This window comes from Microcaecilia unicolor, chromosome 3, assembly GCF_901765095.1.
Source record: "Microcaecilia unicolor chromosome 3, aMicUni1.1, whole genome shotgun sequence".
In the NCBI taxonomy this organism is placed as follows: domain Eukaryota; kingdom Metazoa; phylum Chordata; class Amphibia; order Gymnophiona; family Siphonopidae; genus Microcaecilia; species Microcaecilia unicolor.
In genome coordinates this window covers 152,151,187-152,169,894 of record NC_044033.1, presented here as the reverse complement: position 1 = coordinate 152,169,894, position 18,708 = coordinate 152,151,187, and the positions used below count along the sequence as shown (strand labels likewise).

The 18,708-nt window shown below is 41.1% G+C and overlaps 1 long non-coding RNA gene across 1 annotated transcript; it reads right to left on the bottom strand.

Annotated features, from left to right (window-relative positions):
- Positions 1–1,546: 1,546 nt before the first annotated feature.
- Positions 1,547–17,431, bottom strand: LOC115464854. The gene is made up of 4 exons (XR_003941278.1): positions 17,342–17,431; positions 16,637–16,646; positions 3,586–3,589; positions 1,547–1,557 (listed from the first exon to the last, which is right to left on the bottom strand). It is a non-coding gene; the product is annotated as an uncharacterized LOC115464854 (long non-coding RNA).
- Between the last annotated feature and the right edge of the window lie 1,277 nt (positions 17,432–18,708).

Genomic DNA, 18,708 nt, shown 5'->3' with positions numbered 1-18,708 from the left:
TTTCTTCTTCTGTCAGCTAAAGAGGCCCGGGCCGGAGGGAGAAAAGAGAACGTGGCCACTGGCTGGAAACGGTAGGAGGGGAGAGCCAGGGGACATGGCCAGTGCAGTGGAGAGCCAGAGAGCAATAGGGAGAGAAAGAGGGGACATGGAAAAAAGCAGGGCAGAACCAGGGACATGGAAAAAAGCAGGGGAGAGCCAGAAAGAGATGGGGAGAGAAAGAGGGGCCATGGAAACGAGCAGGGGAGAGCCAGGGACATGGAAAAAAGCAGGGGAGAGCCAGGGACATGGAAAAAAGCAAGGGAGAGCCAGAAAGAGATGGGGAGAGAAAGAGGGGCCATGGAAAAGAGCAGGGGAGAGAGCCAGGGACATGGAAAAAAAAGCAGGGGAGAGCCAGAAAGAGATGGGGAGAGAAAGAGGGGCCATGGAAAAGAGCAGGGGAGAGAGCCAGGGACATGGAAAAAAAGCAGGGGAGAGCCAGAAAGAGATGGGGAGAGAAAGAGGGGCCATGGAAAAGAACAGGGGAGAGCCAGGGACATGGAAAAAAAAGCAAGGGAGAGCCAGAAAGAGATGGGAGAGAAAGAGGGGCCATGGGCAGGAGAGAGAGAGAGAAGCTGCTGGGGAGAAACTGGGGGAGACCCTAGCTGTCAGACTGAGAAATGCTGGCTGGATGAAAGGAGGGAGAAAGAGGAAAAATGCTGGAAGGAGGGAAGAAACTGGTAGGGAGGGAAAGAGGAAAGACACTGGAAGGATGGGGTGAGAGAGGACATGCTGAATGAAAAGGGTCAAGAGAGAACTGTCTAGAAGGAAGGGGAGATAGAGGAAGACAATGGACGGAAGGATTGGGAGAGGATAATGGGTGGAAGGATGGAGAGAGAAAGAGGGATAACACTGGATGGCATGGTAGGAGAGAAAGAGGGAAGGTGCTGGACATGGATGGAGGGGAGGGAAGTATATGCACATGGATGGAGGGGAGTGAGGAGAAATGCTGGATATGGATGGAGGGGAAACTGTTGAATATAAGAGCTGGATCGGGATACTGAAGGATAGGGACAGGGCTACAGATGGTAGACAGGACGCATAAGGACACAGGAGGATGGTGGACATGGTGAGAGAAAAAATATCAAATGGAAAGAAGACACTGCATAAAACAGAAAACACTGGGACCAAAGCGAATAGAAAAACTAAATGATCAGACAACAAAGGTAGAAAAAAGTATTTTATTCAGAATTTATTAACTGGAATATGTCAGCTTTTGGAAATGTGCATCTGTGATGTTTTGCATGTAAATTTCAATTTTTCTAGTATTGCTGCATGCTGAGTCTGACTTCTTGAGGTAACTTTCCAGTTCAGTATTTTGCCTTCATATCTGTTGTGTCATGTGTTTTTCATGTGTGATCAAGGTGCAGTATTCTGCTAGCGTGTAGTATTTTCAGCCCTTTTTGGGTTGTTTTTTTTTTTGTTTCACTAGGTTGTGTACTGGAGTTTTAGAGCCCCGTGTAACTACAGTGCTGCCTTTCCACGCATAAGGTTTAGCTCGTCCTGTCCTTGGAATTAGTACTGTTATGGTTTGGTAAGGTTATATGAGTGTGTTTTTGCACAAGTTTGTGTATAGTGTTTTGCAGTGGAGAGATTGTGTATTGGCCTTACTGAGGTGGCACCAAATCATCAGAAAGGGTTTTAGAGCCTAAATCATGACACACTACCTCTTGAAGGATCTACATATAGTCGTTCATAAAAGGAGCTCATTGTGAACACTTTCCACCCTAAAAGGGTGTTTTGTGGCTCTACATGAGAATTGTGATATTATGATCCCTTGTTTTATATTGTTGACGGTCTGCATTTTCCGTATGGGTGGTATATTGGTTTATTAGGGTCTGCCCAGTGTTATGGTACAGTAAGGTTTATGAGTGTGTTTTTGCACAAATTTGTGCATAGTGTTTTGCAGTTGAGCAATTGTGGTTAGTACAAGCTTTGAGCAACCACTTTATTCTTTGACATATGATACATATTTAATATCTAAATTTAATAAAAGGTATTAATTGTGACTTATTTTTACTTATTTTTTTCTGTTGTCAGACAATTATGGATGTAAGCCCCACCTCTGGTCCCACCCCTAACCCCGCCCCGCCCCGACCGCCTATGCACAGGTCTGTTTCCTGCTTGTTACTTTGGGTCATGGATCCTGACAACTGCAAACACAAAATCATTTGTGCCAATGGGCACCCCCTTTTTCCATTTTAATTTTCATTTGCCATGAGTATGTAATCACTGGTTTTATAATGCTATAGCAAAGAAATAAAGCATGGTTTAATTTTTGCTTTTGCTTGTGGCCATAGCATCATTTGCCTTGCACATTACTTTTGGTCTTATGATTTCACCAACAAAAAAATCAAGTCATGACTCATTATATTTATACCTTGAGGTCTAAAAGCAATAATATAAATGCTTATGTTAAAAAAAAAGTGGTACACCTTTTGAACTTCAAACTCCAATTCCATTTCAAAATTATGTGCATGCATTTCAGAACTTTGGAAGCAGATTTATTATCCTAAATGATGTATGTACATACATACTTCATAAGCAAAGGAGTACACAAGGTACCAGTTTCCTTTCTACATTACTCATATATACCTATTATCATGACAGGTTTAGTTAGGTACATAAACGCTTTTACACCTGACTTTTTTAGCTATTATACAGACATTTTTTATACATTTATATGCTTTTACCAATGATATCTACACTTTATTTTTCCTAAAGGTTTTTTTGTGTGTGTATGTTTTGTTAGGTCACATATATGAGGTAAGTATTAAGCAGTAGAAAGGTTTAATTTACTTTGAGTGTTTTTCATATCATAATAGTACATGACTGAACACTAACAGATACTACGACAACATATTACGACAACATGAACACGAATAAACTACTCCTAATAATCTACTGCCTTTCCCTAATCCACCACGCACTGACAACTCCTCTCACAGACAATAATGTACCTACAATAAAAACACCTTGCACACATACCATAAATAACTCACCGACCCAAAAGATTAAAAAATGGTATGAAAAACCCACCTCCCATGGAAACAACCAACAGAAAGACAAGAAAGGACAAAACAAACCTAAATATCAAGAGGATAGACAACTAATAAAAATCATTACAACCTCGACCCCAACTGAACCCCACCAACTAATACAAATGGGATATATAAACGCCAGATCTGCAGTCAACAAAACTACTATAATAACAGACTGGATCACTGCAGACAACCTCAATTTCCTATTTATAAGTGAAACATGGATCCATGACCTTAAAGACCCCATAATCTTAGAGTTATGCCCCCCAGGATACAAAATCTCCCACTGGACAAGGAATGGAAAAAGAGGAGGATGCATAGCTATACTATATAAATCCCAATTCACCATCACAATAACAGCTGAATCACTACTTCCCCAACTCGAAATCGCCTCAGTTAGAGTCAATCACCCAACCCTACAAGACCACCTAAATCTCATCCTGTTCTACAGACCACCAGGCAACTGGCAAGACTGCCAAACACATTTCATGGATTTCATATCGAATACTTGTCTCTCTGCCCAAAACCTTCTGATACCAGGAGACATCAACCTCCACCTTGAGAACACCAACCTAACAAACGTAACCGAATGCAAGGACTTCCTCCAACTCTGGGAACTCAACTGGCCAAACATGCAACCCACCCACACTAAAGGACATGCACTAGACATCATTACACACAAATTCTCACCTGAACTCAATATCACACTAAAAGACATAAAATGGACAGCCATACCATGGTCTGACCACTACAAAGCAAACATTTCCCTCTACTGGCAAGAGAAAACAAATTCTCAACATAAACAAGAACAATTAACATACACCACGAGAGGCAAAATTGACCCAACATTTTGGCAACAACTTTATAATAACGAATGGACAGCATCTACAGATTGAACCCAATTTCTACAGGATTGGGACAATAGATGCAGAACCATACTAGACCACATAGCACCACTTCAAACCAGAACTACACATAGAAAAAACTCAATACCATGGTTCAATGAAGAACTTAAAGAACTTAAAACACGAGTCAGAAGATCGGAGCAGGCATGGATTAAGAAAAGAGACGAATCTGCATTTAACGACTGAAAGCAACTACTAAGAAAATACAAATACGCCATCAGAAAAACCAACAGAGCTCATTATAAAACCAAAATCGGACCGGGCTACAAAGATACACACAAACTCTTCCAACTTGTAAACAAACTACTGAATACCACTCCGATCACCTCTAACAACGAAGATAGTCCATCAGCAGACAACCTAACGAAATACTTCAAAGAGAAAATTATAAAGCTATGACTCACGTTACCGACCAACCCAACTGACTACGAAAACCTCCTTGAATGCCTAGATCCAACACCTGGGGAATACCCAGCTGACCGAGCATGGACTAACTTTGACACACTATCAATCGACAATACTTCTCGAATGCTCAAAAATTATGCCAATCACAATGCAAATTAGACGCCTGCCCCAGCAATCTCATAAGATCTTCCCCCCAACAATTCAAAACAGACCTCATGAGACACCTGAATCACATGCTACAACAGGGTCTCTTCCCTAAAGATAAAGGAAACATCCTACTTACTCCCCTACCTAAAGATGCAAAGAAATCTACCAATGACCTAACCATCGTCCAGTAGCATCGATCCTGCTGACAACCAAACTCATGGAAGGCATAGTGACGAAACAACTCACTAACTACCTAAACAAACACTCAATCTGCATAAATCTCAATCAGGATTCAGATCGAACTACAACACCGAAACAGTACTGGTAACTCTAATAAATAAGTTCAAACAAACAATTGCAATGGGCAATAACATACTTCTTCTACAATTTGACATGTCCAGTGCCTTCGACATGGTCAACCATAGAATACTTCTACACATTCTGAAATACTTTGGAATTGGAGGAAACGTTCTTAACTGGTTTAGAGGATTCTTGACAACTAGATCTTACCAAGTAACAGCTAAAGCGACGACATCAGCCCCATGGTCACCTGAATGTGGTGTTCCCCAAGGATCACCCCTCTCACCATCCCTCTTTAACCTAATGATGACTCCTCTAGCCAAGCTGCTAGATAATCAAAACCTCAATCCATACATATATGCAGATGATGTTACGATCTACATCCCGTTCAAACACGATCTAAAAGAAGTCACTAACGAGATCAACCAAAGCTTTCAAACCATGCACTCCTGGGCGGATGCATTTCAGCTGAAACTCAACGCAGAAAAAACACAATGCCTTATACTTACCTCACAACATAACACAAACAGCTTCCCCACCATAACCACCTCAAACTTTTCCCTCCCCGTCTCTAACTCGTTCAAAATTCTAGGAGTTACCATAGATCGACATCTCACTCTTGAAAACCACGTGAAAAATACAACCAAGAAAATGTTCCACTCCATGTGGAAACTCAAAAGAGTAAAAACTTTCTTCCCAAGAGCCATTTTTCAAAACCTGGTACAATCGATGGTACTAAGTCACTTGGACTACTGCAATGCACTCTACGCTTGATGTAAAGAACAACTTATCAAGAAGCTTCAAACCACCCAAACCACCGCAGCTAGACTCATATTTGGAAAAACAAAATACGAAAGTGCAAAACCCTTAAGAAAGAAACTACACTGGCTCCCTCTTAAAGAACGTATCACGTTCAAAATCTGCACGTTAGTCCATAAAATCATTTACGGAGACGCCCCGTCATACATGCTTGTACCTATCTTCATCTGAACTTCCCCAGCTGCAAAGGATTAAAATACAAACTGACACACGCATCCAGCTTTTCCTACATGAGCACGCAGTTGTGGAATGCACTCCCAAAACACCTAAAAACAATCAGTGAAATAACCAACTTCCGCAAATCTTCACCAAAGCATACCACAAAAATCCTTAACTAACTACAATACACCACTACGCGTCCCTATGAATGTCTTTTTTTCTTCAACTGTTTGATCAGATCAATATGTTAAGATTACTATTCTTGTCATCTTTTTTAACACCAATTGTATTTCTGTAACCTGAAATGGCGTTGCCATTACAGGTATTTGTAAGCCACATTGAGCCTGCAAATAGGTGGGAAAATGTGGGATTCAAGTGCAATAAATAAATAAATAAAATAATGTATAAAGGGGCCGTTTTGCCTCTATTCCGCTAAGCTACCAATCGTATTTTATTTGCACTAAGCGGGACAATCATCCAATTTGTCATCTCAAAAGGACAAAGCTCCGCTGCTCCTTAGAAACCATAACTTTATTGACCCCTGATACAGGCGGTGTGCGCTGAAACATGGCCCGTGTTGGGTTATTTATGAAAGAATTGATGTTCAAGTTACACGGTTAAACAAATTGTGTCTCATTTTTGAAGAATTCTAGTGCTTCTTTCCGCTGTTTGAACTTTGTTCTGTACTTTGGATCCTCTCTGTGCTGTTCCACCAACACTTGTTTCAGCATTTATATCAAGAATTACATAATTTCACCAAGGGCGTAGCCAGACTTCGGCAGGAGGGGGGTCCAGAGCCCGAGGTGAAGGGGCACATTTTAGCCCCCTCCCGGCGCTGCCAACCCCCTCCCCCCACCATTGCTAACCCCCCACCGCTGCCACCACCAACACCACCAACACCAACTTTGACTCCCCCCCCCTCCCGCCGCCAACCTTCCCCCACCGCTGTCGCCTACCTTTGCTGGCGGGGGACCCCGACCCCCGCCAGCCGATGTCCTCTTCTTTCCGCACAAGGCTTCGTTCTGACTGTTTCTGACATCCTTCACGTACAACGTGCAGGACGTCAGAAACAGAACGAAGCCTTGCGCGGAAAGAAGAGGACCTCGGCTGGCGGGGGTCGGGGTCCCCCGCCAGCAAAGGTAGGCGATGGTGGGTTGGCAGCGGGAGGGGGAGTCGAGAGGGTCATCGGCAGGGGGGTCCAAGGCCAAATCTATGGGGGCCCAGGCGCTCGTGGCCCCACGTGGCTACGCCACTGAATTTCACACTGATTGTGTTATTTCACTGACAATGTTATATATTCTAAGTGATACATTTATGCTTGGCTACTATATTATTGTTATTTGATATGATAAGAGATAAGGTTTTCTCCATTGCTATGGTTATACTTATAGCACATATACACCTAGTATAGTGAAGTATCTATATCTTATAAGGTAGACCAAGTATTATTATTTTGTGTGTCACTTTCATTTTGTTTGGCATTTTGTTTTGTTTGGTTAATTTACTACATACAAGTTTAAGTTTAATAAATTTGATATACTGCCCTTAGAGCACTCTTCAGAGCAGTTTACAATTTTAAAAACATAGTAGGAATAGAAATACATCATAATATAGGAAAGAGAAAGAGAAAGAAAATACACCCAGAAACTGAGATCCCAGGCCAGCCAATACAGCATGAATACTAGAAATACAGAGGCCATACTGAATAATTCAAGGTTTATAGGAATTCCAATGATGTTTATTGTCATTCTAGTGCAAATAAACTCTGTAGGGTTTTTTTTTCCATGAATAGATTTTTCCTACACTTAGTATTGTTAATGGCTTTGCTTGCAATACTCATACACTCTTGATATTTTATTGCACCTGTACTGCTATATGACAGACATTATCACTTCCTTTTATGTGTTTATTGCAATATTAGTTCATGTAGTATACTTTTTCTCCATGAACTATAAACTACATGCATTGTCACAGGCTTATAAGCATGAGTGTTTGCAGTTACTGTGGCATGGACTTTTTAACCCACTCAAAGAAGTGTGTTGTATGCCACACACAACTTTTGTTACAGCGTTGGTTATTTCTGGTTGTACGTTTTAAGTGTAATGCCCAGCATGTTAAGGACTGCATGCAATGGACTGGGTTTCCTATGGACTGTTTGCACAACCATACACCACGGTCCATGCTGTGGACATTAAAGGTCACTAAAGTAGTGTATTAAACACTACCTTCAATGCTGTGGTTCATCACTCAGTTGTCGCAATGCTTTGCTACAAAATTACTTTTCTTCCATGAACTTACAAGTCATCTGACTTTTATGGACATTTGCCTACGCATTTTGAAGTCACTTAACCACATCATTTTCTGATGGAACATTATTGCATGCAATTTAATATGCTTTGCTTTATTGCCTAATTATATATTCAAGTATTATACCTTTTCATACCTGTATGCTTATTATTATTTTAAGCTATTGTTTGAAACTTGATTCCAATGTTGCCTATTACCCATTTATTAAGCTTAGATGTATGAATATAGTCTAACATGCTTAATGAAACATTGTAAGGACATTTGTTGCAATTTGAGTAAAGTACTATTGTTTAGCTAGTGTTTTATCCTTAGAGCTGAACCCTTGAAAGGGGGGGGGGGGGGGGGACAGAGGACGGAATGTAGGAGCAAAACAAGCACTATGAAGCACTATATGTGTTCCTATATAGCAAAGATATATGGGATTATAATACATGGCACTATCCAGTATTAGCAACCTGACCGTAAGATGTAGACTCAGGGTTATTACAACTTTTGTTGCTAAAGCCTGTTATTTGCTGAAGCTGCGACCTTGTTTACAGACAAAGACTGCTGGCAAGGGTCCAGATGTGCTAGAACAAGGTTGTTATCAGCATCGTCATGGCCAGAACAGCCGAGGACTCTTGGAGTCTCCCATGCAGCTGGAGAGATGCTGTGGCTGGCAAACTGTACATTGTTTATGAAACCCTGGCTTCTTGTCAAGGTGACCCCATCAGTGTGGAGCCAGCGAGACAATGTTGGGGCCCCTGAAGTTATAATAATGGGGACAATGACCCAGACTACATCACCCACCAAATCTCCCTATGCTTATCCCTTGTCCCATCCCCTCTACCCCACCTCCAATGCTCAAATACCCCTTACTCATACCTCTCCTACTCCCCTCACCCATCTCTACCCAACTATCTCTTTTATTATTTTGCTATAAATATCTTACATTGTCTCTATAAATACTCTGTAATCCTTATTATTATGTAAGCCGCATTGAACCTGCTTTGAGTGGGAAAGCGCGGGGTACAAATGTAATAATAAATAAAATAACAGTTTTATGTGTGCATCAACCCCAAGGCCAAAATGTGTGTCATTAGCACAACTGCAGCCCATGATCTCTGTATAAAAAGGAGCTCTTATCTGAGGCAAAAGGGCTGCTCTGTTGACATTCCACCCAAGGAGTAGACTGCGCTGAAGCTGATTGAACATCTGAGGAACACACTGCCACCGGCTAGAAATCTGCATCAGGTTGTATGTGTGCCATGTACTTTTGTATAAATGATGTGGGTTCATTGTGACTCATACTTAGGAGTCTAGTTAAGGATTTCTATGATAAGACGCCCTGTGCCTTTATTCTTGCTTTCTTTGAACATTATCTTTGCTACTACTGTAAATAAATGCACACTCTATTCTTATAATACTTGGTTGTGGAGTTAATTCTTTCTATTATTTAGGGTGTAGTGAGCTTGGATCTAAGGGTAAGAGGGAACACATTTGCTTCTGACACTTCACTCAGTAAGGCTATTACCAGAGACCTATTCCTGTTAGAATTTGTGCTGTCAGGTACCCCAAAAATAGGGTTACCATATGGCTCCAGAAAAAGGAGGACGGATTGAGCCAGCCGGGTTTTACTTCCATTGCTTTCAATGGAAAGCAGTTGCTTTCAATGGAAGTAATTGAGTCAGCTGGGTTTTACTTCCATTGCTTTCAATGGAAAGCAATGGAAGTAAAACCCGGCTGGCTCAATCCGTCCTCCTTTTTCTGGAGCCATATGGTAACCCTACCCAAAAACACCCCAAAAAGGGTTGTATCTGTAGGCACCGACAAGTCTCTAAATCAGCTAGATCCTTCCTAAGCATTTTATTTTTCTTAGCAAAGTAGGACATAGTTATACCCCGGATAAAAGCTTTAAAAGCATCCCAAACACAAGGCCAGGATGTATCACAAGGCTTATTGTAATTGAAATATTCAACAATGGAGTCATTAATTAATTTTATAAAGTCTGGGTCATTAAGTAAGGTGGTGTTCAGTCTCTAAGAATTGGATTTTTTTTTTGTTTTGCAGATATTGTAAAGCTGCATGGATATGGCTGCATGGTCAGAGGCCACTATATTGTGAATTTCTGCCACTTGTAAAAAGTTAAACTATGGCTTAATAAAAAGAAATCTATTCTGGAATAGGAATAGACAAAAGTATAGTCTCTGTCATTGTGGTATAATAACCTCCAGGGATCAACCAATTTTAGGTGGTAAATAAGTTTTTGCAGTCTATGCCAAGCCCTGGATTTCCTACACATCACTGCAGAGTTGTGATTTAAATCAGGGTTGAGTACTAAGTTAAAATCACACCCTAATATAATGGGTAAAGACCAATCTGATGTTAGTGTATCAGCTATCTCATCAAAGAAGGGTCGTCTATAATAGGGACATATAAGTTGAAAACTATCATACACATGGTGTTTACCTCCAGACAAGCCTTAATCTAGCAACCATGGTTATCTGTAGTGTGTGAAATGAGTTTGATATCAGGTCTTTTCTTTATTAATAAAGCCACTCCAGTTTTTTTTCCATCGGCAGGAGAATATAGTGTATAGTTTCAAGGATTCACTGGAGGATAGATTTATTTATTCATTTATTTTGACATTTATACCCCATATTATCCTGAACATACTCGAGTTCAATGTGGCTTACAATAAATAAAACAGACAAGATGAGTTTCCTGGATAAACAGTATGTCAGGTTTAAATTTGTTAGCATAATTGATGATCTTAGTACGTTTCACAGCATTATGAATGCCTTTCACATTCAGAGAAAAGCAAGTCAGCACTATGTTATAAGATATACTATGAGTGTACAGGCACCTCTCAGCACAGATACTAATACATAACACAACAGAATTGTACTGAAGGCAATCGTAACAGTAGCAGATGTAATTTGCGGAGTATAAATAAAAAAATATATTAGAGCAAGTCAGGCATAAAACATTAAGTTTAAAACTACACACAAACATTTCAAACAGTAGAACAATCGATGGGAGAAAACAAGACTACAGTAAGTGCTCAAATACTAGGGTGGAGGATATGTATTTGTAAATTTATATCATCTTATAAGGAAGGTAAGTGCAACCTACGTATTAATATAATTGTGAATGAACATACACAAACAGTGATTAAGGTCAAATATCAACAGAGTCTGATATCCAAAGATATACAGAAGAGCAAGCAAAGATGGCACATACAGGGGCATGCATGTGGAGACTCACACTATCAATTTTAGTGGGCTGAAGCTCCTTGATATACTCTGCCAGTTCACTGAGATTAATTAAATCTTTGGTCTTGTTATTAAAAATAATATGGAAACAATCTGGGGTAGAGCATACCATATTTTGCTCCAAGTGCTTTAAGCTGAGGTCTAAAAGCTAGAGGTTGCTTATGAAGTTTTACCAACTACTGGCTCAAATCCAGAACAAAAAGTAAGGTGTTTCTTTCATATCTTATTGGAACAATACTTTTGCATAATTTCAAGAACTTGATTGCAGTGCAGCATTTTAATAACTATGGGGTGCGAGTATTTGCTGTTTGATAGTGGCTGCGAGGGCACTTGAGCCCGTTCAATTTCCAGATCCCTCTGGAATTTCAGGTTCAACACAGAAGGGAGAAGGTCCTCCAGGAAATTGATGGTGTCTCGGCCCTTGCAGTCCTCCTGTAACCCCAGGATCTGAAAGTTATTCCTCTGTGTGTGGTTATTAACTTCAATTAGGTAAGACTTCAGTTGCGTGATTTTCTTGGATTGACGCTGCAAAGATAAAATATTTTCTTGCACAACCACCATTTTGGTTTCAAGCGAATCTATTCTCATTTTAACTTGGGCAATGTCTTCACCAAGCGAGGCTAAGTCTTGCCAGATCTCAGAGGTATCAAGCTTGGTGTCAGCAAGTAAATCACGGATGGTTCTGTCTTCCACCTTATTAGGCAATGGTTTTTGTGGTGAGGTAGGTTCCAATGATTTTCTTTTGCTTGGTTTATTCGATGTCATGTTCTCTGATGTCTTTCCCATCAAAAACAGAGAAATTAATTAATTAATGAAAACAGATGATTTTGATTCTTTTTCAGTTCTCCTCCGGAGTACTAGTTTCAAGCCACCATTCTCTGCAGAGCTTGCTAGCACCCCCCTACCCCCATGCATCTTTAAACCTTTAGAGGCAGGAGCAATGCCTGTTTGGTCCTGTCTCCATGCCATCTTGAAAAATAGTGGCACCTCAACTCATGCCATCTTGAAAAATGATGAAGCACCATTTGATATCAGTTTTATTTGGCAGGATGCATCATGCAAAGTGAAGCATTGCCATTTTTCAAGATGGCAGTGTGGAGCCAGGAATGAGTGGGCATTTACTCTTGCATCCCAACTTTTAAAGGTGCGTGGGGAGGGGGGGTCCCAACTGGACTATCAGGGCCATTTGTGGGGTTGGGGATAGAGAATGACAGAGGGATGACATACGGGTAACCACGGTGATGGCAAAATGTAAACAATTACAGCGGATGCAGAACTTAAAAGTCATTACTGCCCTATGGGAATGGTAAAAAACCTCGTTCCCCTGATAAAATAAATTAGTTTACAATAGATTTTTCCACGTTAACACATTCCCTCTGGGTGTTTTTCACCATTCTTCTCATTTTATCATAGTCTCCTTTTTTTAAGTTAAACGCAAATGTATTTTAATTCCTATGTAATATCAAATCCAATCACATTATGATCACTGTTATCAAGCGGCCCCAGCAGCTATACCTCCCGCACCAGATCATGTGCTCCATTGAGGACTAGGTCTAGAATTTTTCCTTCTCTTGTCGGCTCCTGTACCAGCTGCTCCATAAAGCAGTCCTTGATTTCATCAAGGAATTTTACCTTCCTAGCTTGCCCTGATGTTACATTTACCCAGTCAATACCAGGGTAATTGAAATCACCCATTATTATTGTGTTGCCCAGTTTGTTTGCATCCCTAATTTCCTTTAACATTTCTGCATCTGTCTGTTCATCCTGGCAAGGCGGACAGAAGTACACTCCTATCACACACCTCACCTCACATTTCTAAAGATATTTTTTAATCTTTCTAAACAAGGTAGGAAAGCTGCTTAATCAGTTGGAATAAGATGTGTTTTACTTGCTCATCTTCCCACAAGGACTTTTAAACTTCTCTGCTGAATACTAAAATGAAGGGAATTGAAATATGCAGGGCTGGGCTCTGTTCCCCAAGAGCTCTCATCTGGGCTTACAAACTGTATGTGTTTAATGTTTTATGAATTGGGAACAGCATAAGGAGTCGTCTTTAGATGTTATTCTGAATCCTGAGATTGTGGATAACTTATTATTCATCCACGGGCAAAAAAATCATAACCATGATTCATAAGGCACATTTCTCTCCCACTAGGGCATGGAAAACAAACTAGCAGATCAGTATAATATCCAAAAAAACTTTATTGAAGATACCGTATGTAAGATAGTTGCCCGACACAGGCTGTGTTTCGCCCAACAATAGGGCTGCATCAGGGGCTAGTCTGTATCTTTCTTAAATAAGAACGGTCGCACATTGCATATCAGGACAAGCATAAAAGGAATTTTCTTTACAAAAAAAACAGCATAAGCAGCACAAAACAGCATATCCTGTTATTTCACCAAGTGATCGATAAATAGTCTACTGTCAAAGGCTGGAAAAACTTTTGACAGTAGACTATTTATCGAGGAGTCAGTCCTTAAGAGATATTCCGGGACTTAGATCCAGCCTATGCTCCTGACTCGGTAACCCTGAGAGCCAAAGCAAGGCTTGTAAATGGGTGGGGGCGTTTCTCTCGGGGTGGGGGGGGGGGGGGGGGGGGGGAAGATGCCTGCTGTGATCTGGGAAAGGGGGACAGAGGAGAAGAGCAACCTGCCCAATGGGCAGGAGAGACCTTTTTCACAACCATCTGTAAGGAGTAAACAGGCTACCCAGCCCAGAGGAGGAGGACCCTGAAGTGAATGCAGTGCCTTGTTAGTGAGAGGGGAAAGAATTGGTGTCCAGTCCTCACTGGGGAAAGGCTGTCATGGGACTGACCATATATGGAGAGAGAGGAGGTCAGGGTCAGCCATGTGAAGGGTGCAGAGACTACTTTTGAGCAGTCCTAGCCTGTGGCTGGGAAAATGTTGTCATGGGACAGGGATTGACTTGCCTGAAGAGAGGGAGGGGGTCAGGGGCAACCGCCTGAATGAATGCACTTTGTTCTAGAAGGGGAAATAGTTACTAGTGAAGAGAATATGGGGAATGTCTCCTGTATAACTCATGTCTTCAGTGTCAGCCATGAGAGAGGTGCAGAGACTGTTCCTGAGTAGTCCTAGCCTGTGGCTAAACATTCTCCCAACATAGACACATCCACATCCTGCATTCACATACAAACACAGTCCATAAACCACACCTTATTACACATCACCCCCCCCCCCCCAATACACAGACACACACACACTTATCTATTGCCAACATACTGAGACACATTTCACCATGCCTCTAAGGAGTTCCTCACATAGAGGTGGTCAAGTACGCAAACAAAAGTAGAGGAAATACACCTTTGTGTCACACTGTAAAATATCTCTACCAAAGTTTGCCTCATGGCTATACTATCACAGCCATGTCAGTCCAGAAGAGGAGGCGGTCTTGCACGCTGCCTACCCACATCTTTTGTCTCCAGTGAGATTTCTAATGCTGCCTTCCCCTATAAGGAAATACTATTAGTAAAAGTGTCATCTCCCATTACAGCTACTTTTTAAATTTGTTACTCCCCTATTTTGCAATGGGATTGGGAATTCCTTTTACAAACCCTCATGGAAGCTATTACCTGATTTTTCGGATCTCATTGACACAGGGGACTTTAATGTGCATGTTGATAATCCGTTAGCTTCTGGAGCCACTTCTTTTCTCACATTCATTGATGATCTTGAGCTTACTCAGTTCATATTCCCACACATTCAGCAGGTCACACACTAGACCTAATTATACTGCCAAAAACAACTTCTTTTACCATCTCAAAGCCTCGATCCTTAGCATTGCCTTGGACTGATCACTTTTTTAATACTTTCCTAACTGGTCCCTACCTTTGACCTCATAAACCGACCCAATTCCCTACTCCTAGATGATTTTGTTATCATGACCCTGAAACATTTGTTTCCCTTTTCACACTTTTTCCAGACACTCTTCTCTCTCCCCTTTGAGGAAGCCTGCCTCTGTTGGAATACTTCTTGCAGTCTCAGTTTACTCCATTCCTAATTGATCCCCCCCCCCCTCCCAATCTCAAAATTAGATTCTTCCTCCCTTGGCTATGGCCAAGCTGCAACCTCAAAGCATAGAAACCCTTGGTTCCATCATAGGTTGTTTACCCTCCGTCGCCAACTTCAAAAGGCGGAAAGGATTTGGTGGAAAACCCGCTCTGCCAACTGTCACCAGACTTTCTGTGCACTTGCTAGCTTCTATAAAACGGAACTATTATTTTTGCACATTTTTTAATGATGGGTTGATACAATATTTTGACTGATGTTATCATTTTCCTTTACAATCCATTGAAAGATGTAATATCGTGACTGTTGAATTTGCATTTGAAGCGCTGTTTTACAGTCATGGACAACTTTGTTTTTTATGTCTCATTTTGGGCTCCTTTTACAAAGATGCAGTAGTAATTCCTGCATTGCAAATGCAACGAAGTCCATTTGCATTTGCTGCACCGAGAATCACTACTGCGGCTTTGATGTCACATTATTTTATCAATATTTGTTTTAATCTTATAAAATTATACATTTGTTTTGTATTCTTTTAAGTAATTGATATTATTGTATTTTTATGTATATAGATCCCTGAGGCAGATGTTTGCCAAAACATAGGCTGTGTGAGATCCTTCAATAAAGATTGCTTCCTCTAATCCGTGTCTCTGGTTTGTTGCTCCATTTAAAGCTCACTTCACTGTTTATTGCTTCACGTTTGGTTTCTGTTGCTGTTTCCCTCTGGTCTGCTCTTCTATCCCGTTCTTGCCCATACCAAGATACACTTTTCCCCCATTCTTTATTTATCCAGGCTGCTTACCCTCTTCTATCCATCATACTTTGATTACTGGTTTCAAGTTTGTTCATTTCTCATTTCTAATGATTTGTACATTTAAAGTCTTTTTTTAATTGGAAAAATCTTAACAATATATCACTTAGGGCCCTGTTTACTAAGGCGCGTTAGCGTTTTTAACGTGCCTACAATTAGCGCACGTGCTGTGTAGGCGCCTACAAGGATAATGTAGGTGCCTACACTGTTAATGAACATACATGGTTAATGCGCATTAAAAATGCTAACGCGCCTATAACGCAGCTTAGTAAACAGGGCCCCAAATGTTTTAAAGTGGATGTAGCAGTTAAAACAAAAGAATTCATCACCCTGATTCTATTTAACTAGGGCTTCTGTAGATACCGATCCTAGACAACACTATTACCCATTTTGAGGGCAATTTCCAAAATGTCTGATTGTTCCAAAAACCATGGGTACCCTTTATCCATGGTTTTTCCACTAGTCTTCAAAGTGAAAGTACTTTCACCTTGAAAACTGCCTGAAGAAAAATTAACATTGAACACATCTAACTCCTTTTTCTGTGGATATGTTTTCTGATTTAAGAATGCACAGTTTTGAAAATACAGAACTACACACATTGTAGTGCTCTCTGCTCTAGCCCTCTCTCTAAGACCGCCTTGGCTGAATGAGGATAAAAGTGTGGACACTGTAGAACAGCAATCCTATTTTTATGTGCCACAACTTTCAAATAACCCTTTCACACGTGGAAACAGCTTTTAAAAATTGTCCTCTATGGATGGCAATTTTAAAAGCCATTTCTGCAGACAAAACAAGGCCTTATGCACAAATAGAGCATTGCCTTGTATAATTTTTTTTTGTAAGTTACATTTTCGTAGATACTTTGAAAATGTGTCTGAGATGTCAGATATATTGATAGTGAGCACAGGTTTTAGCACATGTTAAGTGTAAGCATTAGCCCTTGCTAATGTCTAGCATGTGTTAAAACAGCCATGGCTGTATAAGTCCCACTTTTAACTGCTTAGTGCAAGATGGGTGGGGACCAGCCAGAGACTGGGTATGGAATGCACACTGCAGTGAGCAAATGGTAGGTACTGTGTGCTAACGTTATTCTATAAGGTATGACACATAACTCTACTAATGAACGTAAGAAACTAAGTGTTGCCATACCGATACAGATCAAAGGTCCATCAAGCCCAGTATCCTGTTTTCAACAGTGGCCAATCCAGGTCTCAAGTACCTGGCAAGATCCCAGAACAGTAAAGTGAATATACTTACCTGTATCAGGTATTCTCTGAGGGCAGCAGGCTATATAGTCTCACAATTGAGTAGAGTGAGACCGTGTTGCCGGTCCAGAGAGCGAGACACGCTCCAGTGCACATATTCGAGTTCCTACCCACCGCGCAAAAGCAGGAGCAACAGTACAATACTATAGCATAGAAGATGGCTCCAAGGAGAGGAGGGAGGGTACGTGAGAATATACAGCCTGCTGTCCTCGGAGAATACCTGCTACAGGTAAGTATCTTCGCTTTCTCCAAGGACAAGCAGGCTAATATTCTCATAATTAGGGAATCCTTAGCTGCCAGGTTCACTAGGAGCAGCTATCAATGAAGACTTGCACCTTACAATGGCAAGGTCAGACCAGAGAGAAATTGGTAAGCAAATCGTCGGAAGTGAAGCCTGGGAAAGAATAAAAACATGTTTAGGCAGGTGGAGTTGAATTCTAGATCGAAAGTATAAGTGCATTGCTATTCCTTCAAATCCATGATGAAAATGCTGCCACAGGCATGCTACCCAGAGCAGGAACGCGACATAAATGTATGGAATGAAGAGAACACAACAGCCCAACTAAGCTTCCTAATAAAAGCGAACGATAAGTCATAGCGTTGACACAGCAAGTCTGAAGAGTATTATCCTGGGTAGCCCAGTTTGGAAAGAAGGAAAAGAAAAATAAGGCGGTAGCTAAACAAACATCAGCAATCCCTGACGGCGAGTCACCTCCTGTAGGAAGGAAGGAATTAAAGATTAAGAAGTAAACCTGTGGGGCTGAGACCATATCTAGGATAGGCCAGTGCTCGCTTGCAGTGCAATGAGTGGAGTTCGTGCTTGCCATGCATGAGACTGCGTGAAGGATGGAGGCAAGGGAAGCAACTAATGAAGACTGAACCCTGATACAACCCAAGGTAGGGAATCACTCCATTGCAATGAAAGATGCTCACAGGGCCATAGGCCTGACAAACCTATGTAACAACCATCAGAAACAAATAGGTTGAGGTAAAGAATTCCCCTCGACAGGAAAACAAGCAGCTTAAGGAAGCACTTATGAAATGGGGATACTGATGCTGAAGTCTCAGAAGCCTTTATACAAAGATGAGATCACTGAGGAAATAAAGATGCATCTCCACCGAGTCAACGTAGACTAAACTCAGAAAGATGTAGAAGGTATGCCTACCAGACGGCAAACCTATTCCCAACTTTCTGAAAAGCCAGAAAGACTGCAGAGAGTTTGAGAAAAAATGGCA